We start from the raw sequence: 18,746 nt of genomic DNA, 5'->3' as shown, positions 1-18,746 counted from the left end.
AGTAGGTCTCATCTTTAATATATCAGCTGAAAATCAGTTGTTGCCTTTCTCTTAAACTATTCTGGTGTGTAACCAAGACAAATGTGTACTTTTAAAGCGGACTTTTGTGGTGTGTGTGTTGCAGGGAGGGGGGTTGTGTAGCCCAGTAGCAGTGTATTTTACAGATACAGTTAACAGTGCAAACAAGTCTTAGATTAATTGTAACAATTCTTTACATGACTTGGTTGTGACTAAAAAGGTGTAAAATCCATTGCAAGATATAATAAAAAAATTTTAACTGGAAATAAACAAAGGTCATTACTTCTAGATCTCACCTCCTAGTTCTTCAGGAAATTTCCAGTTGCTTATTAACTGAGGGATTAATTATGAGAGCTTTTCTGCAGCTTTGTGCATTTGCAGCCATATGTGCAGTAGATGTTTTGCCAGCTCCATTCTTAAAATAGACACTGAATGCCTTTGGATCTATCTGAGGCTTTTTCACTTTGGTTTTGTGTCATCATTGTCTCTTTGCTGAAAAATTGTTCACAAAAAATGATTGTGTGAGTGTGACTTGAAGTAAAGTATACATTTATAATTTATGGACAGAAGAATGATTGGGTTCCCTTTATTCTAGCAATGGCTTCTGATAGGAACGTGATTGTTTTCTTTTAGAGAATGAATACACAAGTGATGAGGTCTTCATTAATTATCAAAGACAAAGATCTGTTCAAACTTCAGCCTTTGGTGGAAAGCAAAGAAAGACTCTGCTAGAGGATGAACTTGCATTTGGAAAATGTCATTGTTTCATGCAGGTAGCCTAGTTCTGTCTTAAAAATGAGGGCTTCCCTGGTGGCTCAGTGGTAAAGAATATGTCTACCAATGCAGGAGATTCAAGTTCGATCCCTGGTTTGGGAGTATCCCCTGGAGGAGGAAATTCCACTCCAGTATTCATGCCTGGGAAATCCATGGACAAAGGATCCTGGCAGACTCCAATTCATGGGGTTGCAAAAAGAGGCTCAGTGGTAAAGAATATGTCTACCAATGCTTCAAGTTCGATCCCTGGTTTGGGAATATCCCTTGGAGGAGGAAATTCCACTCCAGTATTCATGCCTGGGAAATCCATGGACAAAGGATCCTGGCAGACTCCAATTCATGGGGTTGCAAAAAGAGACACGACTGACTTAGTGACTTAACGCCGACAGTTTCTAGTAATGATACTAGTGGAAGTTTGCAGACTATGTTAATCACCTTCTCCTCTAAAATAATCCATGTGGACCTGCCATTCAGTGATTTACTACAATTTTGTTTGAACCTGAGTGGGTTATTAGCAATGGAAATAACATTTTATGTATTTGTGTCTTTTTTAGGGGGAGGAGAAACTTGTTGGGAAACTATCTCCAGCCATTCTTTAATGCATCATTCATTTGATAGCCATTTTTTGAGCATTTACTATAGGTCAGCACTTGGGCTGGGTCATGACATGTTTATTCATAGGATATGGATATGATATGGTAGCTGCTGTCTGAGTGGAGAATTATCATTTGTGGATGTATTGAGTGTTTTGCACTTGTTCCTTCCCAAGATCCCTCCCTTCTCCACCTCCCTTCCTTTTTCTTTCAAAGCAACAGATAATATTTGTGGTTATTTTATTAATATGTTTCACCTGATACTGTAGCATATCTTCACTGAGTCTTCCAGAAATTCCTTAGCAATGATAAGATGGTTACTGTTTTATAAAGTGCTTTTTGTTTTCAAACAACATATTTACTTTGTCCTTGTATGTGTCGTAAAGTATCAGTTTACTGTAATATCATCTGGGCTATATAAACTTAATAACAGTGGAATACCAGGCCACCTTACCTGTGAAAGTGTAAGTCGCTCAGTTGTGTCCGACTATTTGCAGCCCCTAGGCCAGAATACTCAGAGAAGGAAATGGCACCCTACTCCAGTACTCTTGCCTGGAAAATCCCATGGACAGAGGAGCCTGGTAGGCTGCAGTCCATGGGGTCGCTAGAGTTGGACACGACTGAGCGACTTCACTTTCACTTTTCACTTTCATGCATTGGAGAAGGAAATGGCAACCCACTCCAGTGTTCTTGTCTGGAGAATCCCAGGGACGGGGGAGCCTGGTGGGCTGCCGTCTGTGGGATCACACAGAGTCGGACACGACTGAAGCAACTTAGCAGCAGCAGCAGCAGGCCAGAATACTGGAGTGGGTAGCCTTTCCCTTTCCCAGGGGATCTTCCCAACCCAGGGATCAAACCCAGGCCTCCCACATTGCAGGCAGATTCTTTACCAGCTGAGCCACAAGGGAAGCCCACCTTACCTGAATGCAGGAACATATATGCTGGTCAAGAAACAGGAGTTAGAACCAGACGTGGAACCCTGGACTGGTTCAAAATTGGGAAGGGAGTACATCAAGGCTATATTGTCACTCTGCTTATTTAACTTATACGTAGAGTATATCATGTGAAATGCAGGGCTGGATGAATCATAAGCTGGAATGAAGATTTATATTGCTGCGAGAAATATCAGTAACCTCAGATATGCAGATGACACCACTCTAATGGCAGAAAGCAAAGAGGAATTAAAGAGCCTCTTGTTGAAGATGAAAGAGGAGAGTGAAAAAGCTGGCTTAACCAGAAAGAAAAACACCAATACAGTATACTAACGCATATATATGGAATTTAGAAAGATGGTAACAATAACCCTGTATACAGGACAGCAAAAGAGACACTGATGTATAGAACAGTCTTTTGGACTCTGTGGGAGAGGGAGAGGGTGGGAAGATTTGGGAGAATGGCATTGAAATATGTATAATATATATGAAACGAGTCGCCAGTCCAGGTTCGATGCACAATACTGGATACTTGGGGCTGGTGCACTGGGATAACCCAGAGGAATGGTATGGGGAGGGAGGAGGGAAGAGGGTTCAGGATGGGGAACACATGTATACCTGTGGCGGATTCATTTTGATATATGGCAAAACCAATACAATATTGTAAAGTTAAAAAATAAAATAAAATTTAAAAAAAAAAGAAAGAAGGGCAGGGAAAAATGCAAAAAAGAGCATGTACAAGTGAAGAGTGAAGACTTTAGAAATTCTGTGTGTTGGTATGCATGTGTAAACAAAAAAAAAAAAAAGAAAAAGCTGGCTTAAAAGTCGACATTCAAAAAACTAAGATCAGGGCATCCACTCCATCACTTCATGACGAATTGATGGAGAAACAATGAAAACAGTGACAGACTTTATTTCCTTGGACTCCAAAATCACTGTGGATGGTGACTGCAGCCATGAAATTAAAAGATACTTGCTCCTTGGAAGAAAAGCTGTGGTAAACCTAGACAGCATATTAAAAAGCAGAGCCATCATTTTGCCTACAAAGGTCCGTCTAGTCAAACCTATGGTTTTCCCAGGAGTCATGTACATATGTGAGAGCTGGACCATAAAGAAGGCTGAGTCCTGAAAAATTGATGCTTTCAAACTGTGGTACTAGAGAAGACTCTTGAGAGTCCCTTGGACTGCAAGGAGATCAAACCAGTAAATCCTAAAGGAAATCAACCCTGAATAGTCATCTGAAGGACTGATGGTGAAGCTTCAATCCTTGGCCAGCTGATGTGAAGAGCCAACTCATTGGAAAAGACCCTGATTCTGGGAAAGATTGTGGACAAGAGGAGAAGAGGGTGATAAAGGATGATAAAGGTGGGCTGGCATCATCAACCCAGTGGACATGAGTTTGCACAAACTCAGGGAGATGTTGAAGAACAGGGAAGCCTGGCATGCTGCTGTCCACGGGGTCACAAAGAGCTGGACATGACTGAGCAACTGAACATCAATAACAAACAATGGAAATGAAGTTTGCAAAATAAACTGACAAATTGCCGATCTCAAATCTAATCTTTGTCAGTAGAATTGCAGTTAATTTCTGTTCCACTTAGATTGTGTTGATTTTTTTTGACCTTTGAAATGGTTATTTTTTAACTTAGCTTAAATAAATATACACAGAGATGATTCCATGTAAATGCATATGTAAAATGGAAAGGTATAATTTTGATGTGTTATGATTTTTAACTATAGATCTATATTAGGAAAATCACAATTTTTACTTGGTGTGAGTATGCATGAAGGTTAAATGTACTTATTAGTCATTGCTTTGACAGCAGCATTGTTCAATCAGAATTCTTGATACTGGTGTATAATTTTTATAGAATTCTTTCCAGATCTATTAATTCACTTGCAGCAGCTATCAAGGCTGGTGTTCTGGGGAAGGATTGTATTCCTTTCTTCATGTGATAGGCTATTTTAATGTGACCAAAATTTTTAAAAGCCACCCTTCTTTCATATTCCTTCAGATTTTCCTTGGAGACTATGGTGTGAGTGTGCAGAATAGCTAGGGAAGTTACTAAATCTTACTTACTATCTTGATAGTTTTCAGCTAATGTCTTCAAAATAGCATATTAAGAAACCAGATAAGAAACTACACAATTCTTTGAAGACTTACGATATTCTTTTTAAAAAAGTAGATCATAGCTTAAAATTTGTGAAAATTTCTCTCATAGGACTTATTATATTCTAGTTTATTGAGTTTTCCAAGCAGGGTCCTGTGTAAACACTTAGTTTAATATGGAGAATTTTATTTTATTTTATTTTTAATTTTATTTTATTTTTAAACTTTACAATATTGTATTGGTTTTGCCAAATATCGAAATGAATCCGCCACAGGTATACATGTGTTCCCCATCCTGAACCCTCCTCCCTCCTCCCTCCCCATACCATCCCTCTGGGTCATCCCAGTGCACCAGCCCCAAGCATCCAGTATTGTGCATCGAACCTGGACTGGCGACTCGTTTCATACATGATATTATACATGTTTCAATGTCATTCTCTGAAAATCTTCCCACCCTCTCCCTCTCCCACAGAGTCCATAAGACTGTTCTATACATCAGTGTCTCTTTTGCTGTCTCGTATACAGGGTTATTGTTACCAACTTTCTAAATTCCATATATATGCGTTAGTATACTGTATTGGTGTTTTTCTTTCTGGCTTACTTCACTCTGTATAATAGGCTCCAGTTTCATCCACCTCATTAGAACTGATTCAAATGTATTCTTTTTAATGGCTGAGTAATACTCCATTGTGTATATGTACCATAGCTTTCTTATCCATTCATCTGCTGATGGACATCTAGGTTGCTTCCATGTCCTGGCTATTATAAACAGTGCTGCAATGAACATTGGGATACACGTGTCTCTTTCCCTTCTGGTTTCCTCAGTGTGTATGCCCAGCAGTGGGATTTCTGGATCATAAGGCAGTTCTATTTCTAGTTTTTTAAGGAATCTCCACACTGTTCTCCATAGTGGCTGTACTAGTTTGCATTCCCACCAACAGTGTAAGAGGGTTCCCTTTTCTTGATATGGAGAATTTTATTACTACTTTTCTTTTTAAAGATCAGTCTTTCTAGTTATCGCAGCAGCTGAATTCATATGACAAAACTTCATATTCTTTATAATCTTTATAAAATTTTAGGAAGGTACTATAAAGATATTCCATAATAGTATATGCTGTTCTACAGTAGGACATGGTAAAAATGTTAATAGGTAACATTTATTGAGCCCCCACTATTTTGAAGCATTTCTTCTTCAACATGAGTCTTTGTGGTGTGATTGTTATTTTCATAGTGCAGATAGGGAAATTATTATAAATATTATGGTTATTTAAGGAAATTATTATAAATGTATTAATAACCTTTCTAAGGTTAAATAACTTGTTTAGAGTCCCATAGCTAGTAGGACCCTGATCAAAGGCCGTCTTCCTCTAGAACCTATTGTTTTAACCTTTGTACAGCTACCCTAACCAGCAGTTAAGAAGACACTGATACAAATGATCTTTACAGTGAGGGTGATGAATTAATCTAAATTATTCACACTGACTAGAATGTTATATATCCCAGAGTGGCTTGGCTTGGAGTAAAGGACATGCTTTAACCAAAGTTTTCTTTGGCGGCCTAGAGACTCTTTGTCTATATTTTAAAGCAACTGAGGATAATTAGCTCTACCATCACTGCCCTACCTGGACAAATATATCCTGGTAACATTGAGATGGATATTTATAGCTTATGCCATCTCACAGTGAATTTGTCCTTCGTGTATTTTGATTTATTCTGTTAACTAACAGAAGGGAAGAATAACAGAAGCTTGGATTCCGGTTCTGGCTACACCGCTTATTAGCTTTGGAACCTTGAACAAAGTTGCTTAACCTCTCTGAACCTCACTTTCATAGCTATAAGGATACCTCTTTTTTCTTGATTGTTCTGAGTTGTTGTAAATGAAATAAATAGTTTTGTTAAATGTTAATCATAGTACCTTGAAAATAATGAGAGTACCATATATGATAATAGCTATTATTTTCATTATTGATGTAGAAGAAGAGTAGGGAGTAAATTTAAAAAACAACAACAGAACTTGCTATGCAAAGTTGAGTGTTTTGGAAACCAGCAGTTCAGTGATAAGTGTTAAGATGGACTAATGAAACCTACCCTTACTTTAAAAACATTACAGTCCTGGAGATCAAGGTTTTTTAGTGCAAACTGCATATTCTCTTTGCTTCGTGTTTGCAATAAGCTTTTCTCTGCCCAAAGAAGCAAATAAACAGAAGCCCCCAAATATTATAGTCCTTGCAATCTGTCAATTTGTTTAATTTAAAAGAGTTCTAAGTATACATGTTTATATCTTTAGATGTGTCTCTGTGCATGTATGTGTGTGTGTGTGTTTGAAAAAGAGTATATGTATGCATTTGTTTAAATCTAGACTAGTTTGTTTGGTTAGTGGTCTTATCCTTAGTTTACTTAGAATTTTAGTAAAAATTTACAGATATCTTAAGAATTTTTGAACTTTTTTTAAACAAGCCATTTAATATGAAAACTTAATTTTTGCCTAAGCCCAGTTTCCCACCTTATAAATGGAAAATAAGCAAAAACAGAACCAGTCATCAGCAAAAAGAGAAAAATATATGTTTTCAGAATATGGTATCCACTCTATATCAGGAATATAATTTTTCTGAAAAAGTTGGAGGAGAGGAGAAAAGAGAAAACCTAAACTCACTGAGAATTATTTGTGTTTTTACCCTCCTTTCCATGCATACTTTTAAGTGGTTCAACTCTGCCTTTTCTTAAAGCATTTCTTAAAAATTGGAGGTATACCTGAAAAGGAGACAAAAGTACTCTTTGGGAAATGTGTTTTCCAAAATGAGTGTTTTCTAAGATGTTCTAAATTTTTACTCATCCTCAGAAATGGCTGGTAATGGGTTATCAGCAAGCTATTCAAGTTTGTGCCCTTGTTGTATAATGACCTTACCACTGTGTTAGAGGGAGCATCTGCTTAGAAGGATTTGGGGATATGTTCCTGGGCCAGACATCCAGAGGTGCTCTGTGGTTTGCAAGGTTTTCAGTGTTTTGTTATATGGGTTCTGTTTCACTTACTGAGCTAGTAATAACAGTATTATCATTTTATCTTTTGAATCTGACAAATCTAAAAGATTTGCAGTAGATTTGAACTGGCAGACAACCATGGTCTTTGCATTTCTTAATATTGTCATTCACTGCTTTCTTAATTTATAAGAAGAGTGTTCCAATAATAGTTTATTTTAGTGGGCCTGCTTGATACATAAACTCTGACAAAAATTCAATAATCTGCTGTAAATGCAGTGCCCAGAAAATATTCTCACCAGACCCTTGCCCTTTTGAGAATATGAGGTAAATTAGCTGTTACTATTGAGAAACGTTGAAATGTAGAAATTTATCCAAAACCCAATAAACATTAAAAGTAGAATAACTTGATAACTGATAACCATGGGTAGAACCATGGTCTCTTCATATTTTCTGTTTCTTCCTGGTTCAGTCTTGGAAGGTTGTTCTTTTAAGCATTTATCTATTCCTTCTAGGTTGTTCATTTTATTGGCATATGGTTGTTTGTAATAATCTCATATGATCCTTTGTATTTCCGTAGTGTCCATTGTAACTTCTCCTTTTTCATTTCTAGTTTTATTGATTTGGATCCTCTCTTTTTTTTCTTGATGAGTCTGACTAAACATTTATCAATTTTGTTTATCTTCTCAAAGAACTAGCTTTTAGTTTCATTGATCTTTGCTGTTGTTTTCATCTCTATTTCATTTATTTCTGCTATGATCTTTATAATTTCTTTCCTTTTACTAACTTTGGGTTTTGTTTGTTTTCTTTCTCTAGTTGCTTTAGGTGTAAGGATAGGTTGTTTGAGATTTTTCTTATTTCTTGAGGTAGGATTATATTGGTATAAACTTCGCCTTTAGAATTGCTTTTGCTGTGCCCCATAGATTTTGACTTCCCTGGTGGCTCAGACAGTAAAGCATCTGCCTACAATGCAGGAGACCGGGGTTTGACCCCTGGGTGGGGAAGATCCTCTGGAGAAGGAAATGGCAACCCACTCCAGTTCTCTTGCCTGGAAAATCCCATGGATGGGGGAGCCTGGTAGGCTACAGTCCATGGGGTCATGAAGAATCGGACACAACTGAGCGACTTCACTTCACCTCATAGATTTTGAATTGTGTTTTCATTGTCATTTGTTTCTAGGTATTTTTTATTTCCTCTTTGATTTCTTCTATGATCTCTTGATTGTTTGGTAGCATATTATTTAGTCTCCATGTGTTTGTGGTTTTTCTTTTCCCCTGTAACTGATTTCTAATTTCTTAGTGCTATGGTCAGAAAAGATGCTTGGTACGGTTTTAGTTTTCTTAAATTTACTGAGGCTTGATTTATGACCCAAAATGTGATCTATCCTGGAGAATGTTCCATGTGTATTTGAGAAGAAAGTGTATTCTGCTGCTTTCCTATTGAATGTCCTATAAGTATTAGTTAAGTCTCTCTAGTCTAATATGTCATTTAAGGCTTGTATTTTCGTATTAATTTTCTGTCTGATTTGTCTGTGGGTATAGATAAGGTGTTAAAGTCCCCCACTATTATTGTGTCACAGCTTCCCCTTTTATGGCTGTTAGCACTTGCCTTATATATTAAGGTATGCCTCTGTTGGGTGGAAGTATTAAGTCACTTAGTCGTGTCTGACTCTTTGTGACCCCATGGACTGTAGCTGCCAGGCTTCTCTGTCCATGGAATTCTCCAGGCAAGAATACTAGAGTGGGTTGCCATTCCTTTCTCCAGGAGATCTTCCCCATCCAGGAATCAAACCCAGGTCTCCTGCATTGCAGGCAGATTCTTTACCGTCTGAGCCACCAGGGAAGTCCTGTGTTGGGTGCATATATATTTACAGTTGTTATGTCATGTTCTTGGATTTATCCTTTGATCATTATGTAGTATCCTTTCTTGTCTTTTGTAACGGTCATTATTTTAAAATCTATTTTTTTCTGATACAAGTATTGCTACTCCACTTTCTTCTGATTTTCTTTTGCATGGAATATCTTTTCCACCCCCTCAGTTTACCTGATTTGTAAATCTTACCCAAAATTCTTTGTGTTAACAAGGATACTTTTCTCATATCTGAAGTGAGCAGGGACAACTGTCAGTCTAGATTGTTCTGTTTTTGGCTTCTGGATAATGAAACCATGGTCTAGTTTACACTTTCTATTTCACTTGTCAAAATAAACATCGACACAGATTTCCTTGGAGAATTGAGCCTAAGACCTACTTAATGTTGATATCACAGTATCTTAGAGCTGAATTTCAATCCAGATTTTCCCATGTGATTATTCTGTTAAAACTGATGTCGTTGCTTGACCCTTCTACCAACCCTTGGGTTCCATTTACATTTTTACATACTCTGTAAAATGAATAAGCATAACCAATGAATAAGCATAACCACAAGCAGCAGTTCATTTGAATAAAATAATATTTTCTCTCAATAGATAGATGTCTTCCATTTATCTAATTTGACAAAGCTTGACATTTGAATAAATGTATTTATTTTTTGTGGTTTTTCTGGAAATATTTTAGTCCCATTAGTGCCTGTTTAACTAACTGAAAAAACCAACAGACAAATTTAAAAAAATGAGCATATGTGAATTACTGAGTATAATTCTAATTTTCAGCCAGTTTAGTTCATATTTATAAATGGTCCAACTTTATAGTATCCTAGTAGTTTATTGGCAAGATGCCAAAAATATAGATTATAGATTGCTTTTTAAAATAATTCTTTTTATTGGGTGAAATGATCTGATCTTAGCAGTTCTAGTCTTCCATGGCAATGACAAAGTTTAGGCAGATGATGAACAACTATGTTAGTTAATCTTGTCTAAATAAAAGACATTTTACTTGATATTTTTACAGCAATATTCTTTTTTTTCTTTTTAAAGTTGTAATTATATATTTGTATATATAGTTTAGTATAGTTGATTTACAAAGTTGTATTAATTTCAGGTATACAGCAAAGTGATTCAGTTATGTATATATGTGTGTGTGTGTAAAATGAGTGTGTGTGTGTGTGTGTGTGTGTATGGAGAAGGAAATGGCAACCCATTCCAGGACTCTTGCATGGAGAATGCCATGGACAGAGGAGCCTGGTAGGCTACAGTCCATGTGATCATAAAGAGTCGGACAAGACTGAGTGACTGACACATACACAAAAACATATATATGTATATTATATACACATATATGTATGTATATATTATATTCATTTATATCATTTTTTTAGATTCCACATATAAGTGATATCATATATTTGTCTTCATTTTACTTACTTCACTCTGCATGACAGTCTCTAGGTCCATCCACATTTCTACAAATGGCATACTTCCGTTTCTTTTTGTGACTGGGTAATATTCCTTTGTATATATGTACCACATCTTCTTTGTCCATTCATCTGTCTGTGGACATTTAGGTTGGTTCCATGTGCTGGCTTTAGTAAACAGTGCTGCTGTGAACATTGGGGTGCATGTATCTTTTAGAATTAGAATTTTCTCTGGATAAATGCCCAAGAGTGGGATTGCTGGATCACATGGTAACTCTATCTGTAGTTTTTCAAGGAACCTCTGTATCGTTTTCTGTGGTGCCTGCGCTGGTTTACATTCCCACCAATAGTATGTGACACTTCCTTTTTCTCCACATCCTTCGCAGCATTTATTATTTGTAGACTTTCTGATAATGTCCATTCTGACCTGTGTGAGATGATATATACCTCATTGTAGTTTTGATTTGTATTCTCTAATAATCAGTGATTTTGAAGCATCTTTTTATTTACCCGTTGGACATCTACAAGCCAAAGAGAGAGGCCTCAGATGAAACTACACCTGTCAACACCTTGATTTTGAACTTTTAGCCTTCCTAACTATGGGGGGAAAAATGGAGAAGGCAATGGCAACCCACTCCAGTACTCTTGCCTAGAATCCCATGGATGGAGGAGGGCCTGGTAGGCTGCAACCCATGGGGTCGCTAAGAGTTGGACACGACTAAGCAACTTCACTTTCACTTTTCACTTTCATGCATCGGAGAAGGCAGTGGCAACCCACTCCAGTGTTCTTGCCTGGAGAATCCCAGGGACGGGGAAGCCTGGTGGGCTGCCGTCAATGGGGTCACACAGAGTCGGACATGACTGAAGCGACTTAGCAGCAACTATGGGAAAATAGTTTTGTATGAGCTAGCAGCTTATGGTATTTTGTTATGGCAGCCCTAGCAAACTAATACAGCATATGAGAGTTCTAATTACTCTGCATCTCACCAACATTCAATCTTATACTCTTAATTATTATCATTCTAATAGGTGAGAAAAGATACCTGTTTTAATTTGAATATCCTGGCAACTAAAATTTTGAAGTTGATCACTCCTCAGAATTATTAATCATTAAAGTTCTCAGCTGTGGATTGCATGGTCATCTATTTTGTACATTTTTCTATCAGTTTGTCTTTTCTTATAGATTTGACGGAGTTCTTTATATTATCTAGATAATAATTTAGATAATTTCCATTATCCTCTTGCATTCTATAAACTTTATTGCATACATTTTTCTATTCCTATTTAAGGCAGTTAAGTTTATCAGTCTCTCTTTTTAAGGTTTAGGCTTTTAAATCCTTGTTTAAGAAATCCATCTCTGACCCAAGGTCATGAAGAATATAAAATTTCTTCTAAAATTTTAAAGTTTTGATTGTCTGATTATTTAAATTTTCACATTTTTCAAGTAGGAACCCAGCTCTCTAAGCAATCATTTATTGAATAATTTATCTTTCCCTAGTAATTTAGAATGATACCTCTGTTATATATGTTGGGATCTGTCTCCGGGAACTTTATTCTTAAGTTCCATTAATTTATCTGATTTTTTGCCAGTACCATACTGTTTTGTATTATATTTAGTTAATCTGATTGGGTAAATCCTCCACCCATTTACTATTTTGCAAAATTTCTAATCTCTGAGGATTTTTGTGATTTATATGAGTATTAGGATCACCTGAGCGACTGATCTGATCTGATCATTCAATTAAAAGATCCTTTTATAATTTTTATTAGAATTATATCCGGTCAATTTGGGCTGTGATTACTTCTTCAGAAAATATATGATATTTGTCATGCATATCTTACTATTGTTTAGGTTTATTCCTTCCTTATCATTTTGTTTGTTATTTTAAATGTGATGTATTTAAGAGATACATTTTGTAATTTGTGGTTATTGTTTAGGGACAGTAAACTAATTTTTTATATCTTAATACTGTGTCTAGAAATTTCCTTGAACTGTCTTAGTGCAGTTAGTTTGTAGATTATATTGGATTTTCTACATTAAAGATCATATCATCTGTGAATATCAACAGTTGTTTCTTCCTTTCCTATATTGTAAGTCTTACTCTTTCTTACTGCATTGACTAAGACTTCCAGAACAGCAGAGCAGTGATGGCAGACATTTCTTCTACTGTTTCTAACTTTAAAAGGAATACTTTTAATTTTGATCCACAGTGATTTTTACTGTGAATTTTTTGATACATACTCCTTATCAACTTAGGGAGTTTACCTTCTATTCCTTAAGAATTTTATAGTGGATAAATTTTAACTTTTGTCAAATGATTTTTTTCCTGTTTCTGTTGAGATGGTAATTTTATTATTGCCTTTAACTTGTTATTTCATTGAATTTACATTAGTATCTTTTCTAGTTATAAACCAACTAGATATTCTTGATAAAGTCTGGTCATGGTATATTTTTTAAAACATTGCCATGGTGATATATCACTTAGGATTTTGAAAACAAATTTTTTGTTGGCCTTTAATTTTCCTTTTCTTGACCTTTATACCACTTTTCTATCAATTTTATACTAATTTCAGGAGTGGGAGTTTGGAACTTCTCTTTTTATATTCCGTAGGAAAAAATTTATATAACTATTTTATGAATATTTATGAAACTAATATATAAAAATGCCTGGTCCTAGAGTTTTTTTTAACTTAAATAGCTTTTGGATTACTGACTAAATTTCTGTTTCTTCTTGAATCTATTTTGATATTTCAGTTTCTTCTAGAAGTTATTTTTTTCCATATCTTAACATTAAGTGCCTGAAAATGTAGTATTTTGTGATGAGTTAAAATTCTGTATCTGTGCTTGTAATTCTCTTTTCATTCCTAATATTGTTTATTTGTGCCTAGGTTCTTTTTCTTAACAAAGATCTTTATTGTTTCAGCATTCATGGCAAAATCATTGGAAGTATTAATATTTAAGAACGGCAACCTATTTTAAATGAACTATTAAATATATTTCTGATGAGAAAAGTTTAATTTTTCTGAGAGACCTGTGTAATCATAACACTTAGGCTACAAGATTCACTGTTTCTCATATTCTGACCACAAAGCAGGAATTTACTGATTTTTATGTTTTTGAACAGAGCCACTGAATTCCCTGAAAAGTGGCTTATGTTTGTGTATTAGAAGGACATCATGTTTGAAAGATTTTCTTCAAATGTTTTATTCCAGAGAATTTCATAAGTTTTGAAATATGCGTAATATTAGAAAACATGAACATGTTGACATTTTTAATAGGAATGAAGATTATCTACAGGAAACCCTGTTTCATATTCCATGACATTAAATATAATCAGTGAAATAGGCCAGCCACACAGTCTGCTTTCCTTTCATTCTCTGATGACTATTGATGTTTAATCTTTTAATATGCTTATGTTTTTTTTAATTTATTTTGTGTGTGTGTGAAGTATCTATTCAAATCTTTTCCCATTTTTTTTTCCCCCCGCTTGGGTTGTGTTCTGATGATTGGATCCTTTATATAATTTAGACAGAAATCTTTTAACAGATATGAGATTTGCAAATATTTTCTTCTAGTCTGTGTCATGTCTCACCATTGTCTTAACAGTGTCTTTTTAAATAAAGAGTTTTTAATTTCAGTGAAGTCTGATTTATCAGTTCTTTCTTTTATGGATCATGCTTTGGTGTCATATCTAAGAAAACTTTGCCTAACTGACGATCATCAAGGTATAATTTTTTGTTTTCTTCTATGAGTTTTATTGTTGTAAAAGCTATTCTTTCCCCACTAAATTGCTGTGACTTTATAATAAATCAGTTTTGCATACTACGTGTGGTCCTATTCCTGGACTCTATTCTGTTTCGTTGATTTCTTCATTTATCTTTATGCCGGTATCTCGCTATAGTGATTATTGTAACTTTACAATCTTGATATCAGATAGTGTTGGTCTTTCAGTTTTCTTAGTCTTTCACAGATTTGTTTTAGGTGTTTGCCGTTCCATATGAATTTTAGAATTGGCCTGTCAGTTTCTAAGCAAAGTTCATCATTTTTGCTTTGTAGATTTTATATATCTTTTACTGCATCATATTTAATTTTTTCATGATTTTGTTACTATAAGTAATAATGTGCTTTGAAATATCAGTTTCCCATTGTTTTTTCCTAAATATAAAAATACATTGAACTTTATATGTTGATTTTGAATTCTGCACCCTTATTAAACTCCCTCAGATATTCTACTTGGGGACTTACAAGTTTCATGAATTTAGATGTTCAAATAACTCACCAGAGTTGGATATTTTTAAAAATAAGCCTTCTGTCCCTTCCTCTTTTTCTTTTCCTGCTAGAACTCCAGTAATCATAGATTGCTTTGCTTATGGAATTTATAATTTGATTTGGGGAATATATAATTTCCTTAGTCTTTCTTCACTCTTTTTGTTTCTTTTTGCTCCTCTGACTAGATAATTTCAAACGAGCTGTCTTTAGGTTCGCTAATTCTTCGCTTCATCAAGTCTGTTGTTGAAGCTTTTTGTTGAATTCTTTAGTCATTGTATTTTTCAGGTCTAGGTTTCCGGGTTTTTTGTTGTTGTTGTTATGGTTTCTGTTTTCTTATTGAATTCACAATTTTGTTACATGCATTGTTTTCCTAATTTTTATTAGCTATGTTTTTTCACAGTTCACTGAATTTTTTTAAGAGGATTGCTTTCAGTTCTTTGTTAGACAGTTGACAGATCTTCATTTCTTTGGGTACAGTGATTGGAGCTTTATTAGTTTCATTTGGTGGTTTTATATTTACCTGATTCCTCATGATCCTTCTGTCCTTGTGTGGATATATTCTCCTTTGAGAAAGTGGCGTCTTTTCCAGCCTTTACTGAATTACTTAAGCAGGGAGAGACCTTTACCAGTCAGCTCAGCTTAGGGTTCTGGATGGGCAGCTGGTAGCAGCCTTAGACAAGGAGTGCTTACATTCATAACATGAGTTAGAGAAGGCTACTGTGTGTGCTCTGAAGTTGAGGGACAGAGCAAGTGTTATTTTTCTGCATTTGGGTAGGTCTCAGAGCTGGGCTTCACATTTTCAGACTGAACTGCTAGCTGAGATCTGCATTCGGGTAGGGCTACTTGCTAGGCTCTGTAGTCACCTAGTCAGGCAGGGCTGTGGGCAATGTTCTCTAGCCTGCTGTCCAGAGAGTGCTGTTGTTTGCATTTTGGGAATGAGCAGGGCCATACACTGAGCTCCACATTCATCCATGGTTGTATGGGGCCTCAAGCTATGCCCCCTGACTTGATGACACCATTGACAAGACTCTGTATTCAGTTAAAGCCATACACAGAGCTTTATGATCAGACGGGAACTCAGGGTGTACTCCTAGATCAGACTGGGACATACACTGTGCCCCAAAACTGGGTGGGCCTATAGGCTGGGTTCTGTAATTTAGAAGGCTATTGTCTGTATTCTGCTGTTTGACAGTCTCTTGCTGGGCTTCTTGGCCAGGTAGGCTGCCAGTTGTACCCCACAGTTGGGTGGAGCTGGAGGCTATGCTCAGTGGTTGAGGGGTTGCTTTTTGGACTCACTGGTTGGGTGGGGCCATAGGTTATGCTTTATGATTAGGTGAGGTGGTTACCTGGACATTCAAACTGGGTAGGTTTTCAAGCCATGCTCAGCAAATAAATGGGTTGTAGGCTATGCTGTGCTGCTGTACAGCACCAAGGGCTGGTCTCCACATAGTCAGTACCAGAAGCTAGGCTTCAAAGCTGTCGAGGGACACTGTCTGGACTTTCTCAGTCAGACAGGACCAGTGGTCATGCTCTGTAGTTGGGCCGGGCTGCTGGCTTGTCTGTCCACTTGAATGGGCTTATAGGATAGGCTTCAGAGACCAGGGTCTCCAGTCACCTATGAGGCTGGAGACTATGTTCAGCAGCAGAGTGGTGCTTCTGGCTCAGCTCTCTGCTTGAACAGACCTGCAGAATGGGCTCTGTGGCTGCCTCAGGGCCCTGGCCAGGCTTCCTGGTCAGGTTGGCAGTATACTGGGCTTCGCAGTTGGGTGGGCCTGCTGACTTGCTTTCCTCCTAAGTAGGCCATAGGATGTTCTTCATGGCTGCCCACAACTGTGTGGCATCTTTTGCCAGTCTTCACTGTTGGATGGGATTGGAGGCCATGCTCAGTGGTTGCATGTGGCCAGTGACTTTCTTCCCTGCTTGGGTGGCCATAGGATGTGCCTAGTGACTGCCTAGCATCTCAGGCCAGGCTTCCTGCTCAAGGTGGGGTTGAAGGCTATGCTCAGCAGTTGAGTAGGGCTGCTGACTTGCTTCCCTGTATCGGCAGAGCCCTAGAATTTGCTCCTCCTCCAAGACAGCCCTCTGGCTGAGGAACCAACCATGCAGAACTGCCAGCCAAATTCCCAGACCAGCTGAGGTCATGAGTTCAGCTCTGCAAGAGGTCAGAGTCGCTTGATCAGGATCTCAGTTCAGGCCCAACTCCTAGTAGGAATGCAGTCTGCCAAGATCTGCGCACTGACTGCTGTGAGCCCTTTCCTCCTCCTCTATCTCTAGCTGATTCTCCTAGTAGTCCCCATGAAGTACTTAAGTGGGCCTCCCAGGAAGCATCTGGAATGCTGGGGAAGCTTCATGTCCTCTTACACTCTTTTTTTTTCTGCAGGAAAAACTTTAGGCCCAGGGGATCTCTTCAGTACAGCACTGCACTGAGCTGGCGAGGGTTGGGGTCGGGGAGGTGGTCAACGTGAAATCACTCCTCTTGCTCTTCTAATGCCCTTTTTCTCAGCTTTTATGGTTGAAGGGGATACTTCATACTCACCCTTTCGTTCTGGGATCTTTAAAAAGGTATCTAGTCTGTGAATAGTTGCTAGTTACTCTCTTCCTGAGGAGTACTGAAGCCAAGAATCACCTATTTTTCCCTCCATCTTTCTCCAGATTCCAGTTTTATTAAACCATTGTTTCATAAGCTTTATCAGGGTTTTCATGTGTTTTTGTTGTTGTTGTTCAGTCGCCAAGTCATGTCTGACTCTTTGTGACCCCATGGACTGCAGCACACCAGGCCTCCCTGTCCCGGGTTTTCACTTGTTCCAGCCTTAATGATAAATCTGACTTCTGTTACTTCATCTTGGCCAGAAGATATTCTATATATCTTTTTGCACAGTGAATGTAATCAGATCAGATCAGATCAGTCGCTCAGTCATGTCCGACTCTTTGAGACCCCATGAATAGCAGCACGCCAGGTCTCCCTGTCCATCACCAACTCCCGGAGTTCACTCAGACTCACGTCCATCAAGTCAGTGATGCTATCCAGCCATCTCTGTCGTCCCCTTCTCCTCTTGCCCCCAATCCCTCCCAGCATCAGAGTCTTTTCCAATGAGTCAACTCTTCGCATGAGGTGGCCAAAGTACTGGAGTTCCAGCTCCTTCCAAAGAAATCCCAGGGCTGATCTCCTTCAGAATGGACTGGTTGGAAAAACATTCAATTACCTAAATATTCAGGTAAAGAGATTGTTCTTACAGATTTACTCTTTTCTGTATGGGATTTGGAAAGAAAAGCCCTTATTGTGTTCATTTTTTGCATTGAGTTTTCTATTACTTTTCTTTTTTTTTTTTTGTAGTTCTTTTTTTTTAATTTTTAAACTTTACAATATTGTTAATTTAGTTTTATTTTATTTTATTTTATTTTTTAACTTTACAATATTGTATTGATTTTGCCATATATCAAAATGAATCCGCCACAGGTATACATGTGTTCCCCATCCTGAACCCTCCTCCCTCCTCCCTCCCCATACCATCCCTCTGGGTTGTCCCAGTGCACCAGCCCCAAGCATCCATTTCTAGTTTATAAATCATAACTAGTTTATCCATAGTTGGATTACATTATTACATATAAATCACTAATTCTTTTCTGTTCTATTAGAATTAGATCAGATTTAATGCTTAATGGAACTCTGCTGAAAAGACCTTATGCTGTTTTTCCATGCCTGTTTTCCCCTAACATTATTGCATAAAGAAATGAGATAAAAAGGAGAACCTGGACATATCTTTCTATTGACTGAAATTTTGTA

General features: G+C 37.2%; 1 protein-coding gene across 33 annotated transcripts in view; it reads left to right on the top strand.

The window, feature by feature from the left end:
• FUT8 (fucosyltransferase 8) overlaps positions 1–18,746 on the top strand; it is a 361,102-nt gene that overhangs the window by 200,105 nt on the left and 142,251 nt on the right. The gene's annotated exons all lie outside the window — the stretch shown is intronic.

Source organism: Bos grunniens, chromosome 10 (assembly GCF_055505025.1).
Source record: "Bos grunniens cultivar Pamir isolate PY7600 chromosome 10, Bosgru_T2T1.0, whole genome shotgun sequence".
Taxonomy (NCBI): Eukaryota; Metazoa; Chordata; class Mammalia; order Artiodactyla; family Bovidae; genus Bos; species Bos grunniens.
Note: the sequence above shows the minus strand (reverse complement) of the source record. Positions and strands in the feature narration are given on the sequence as shown.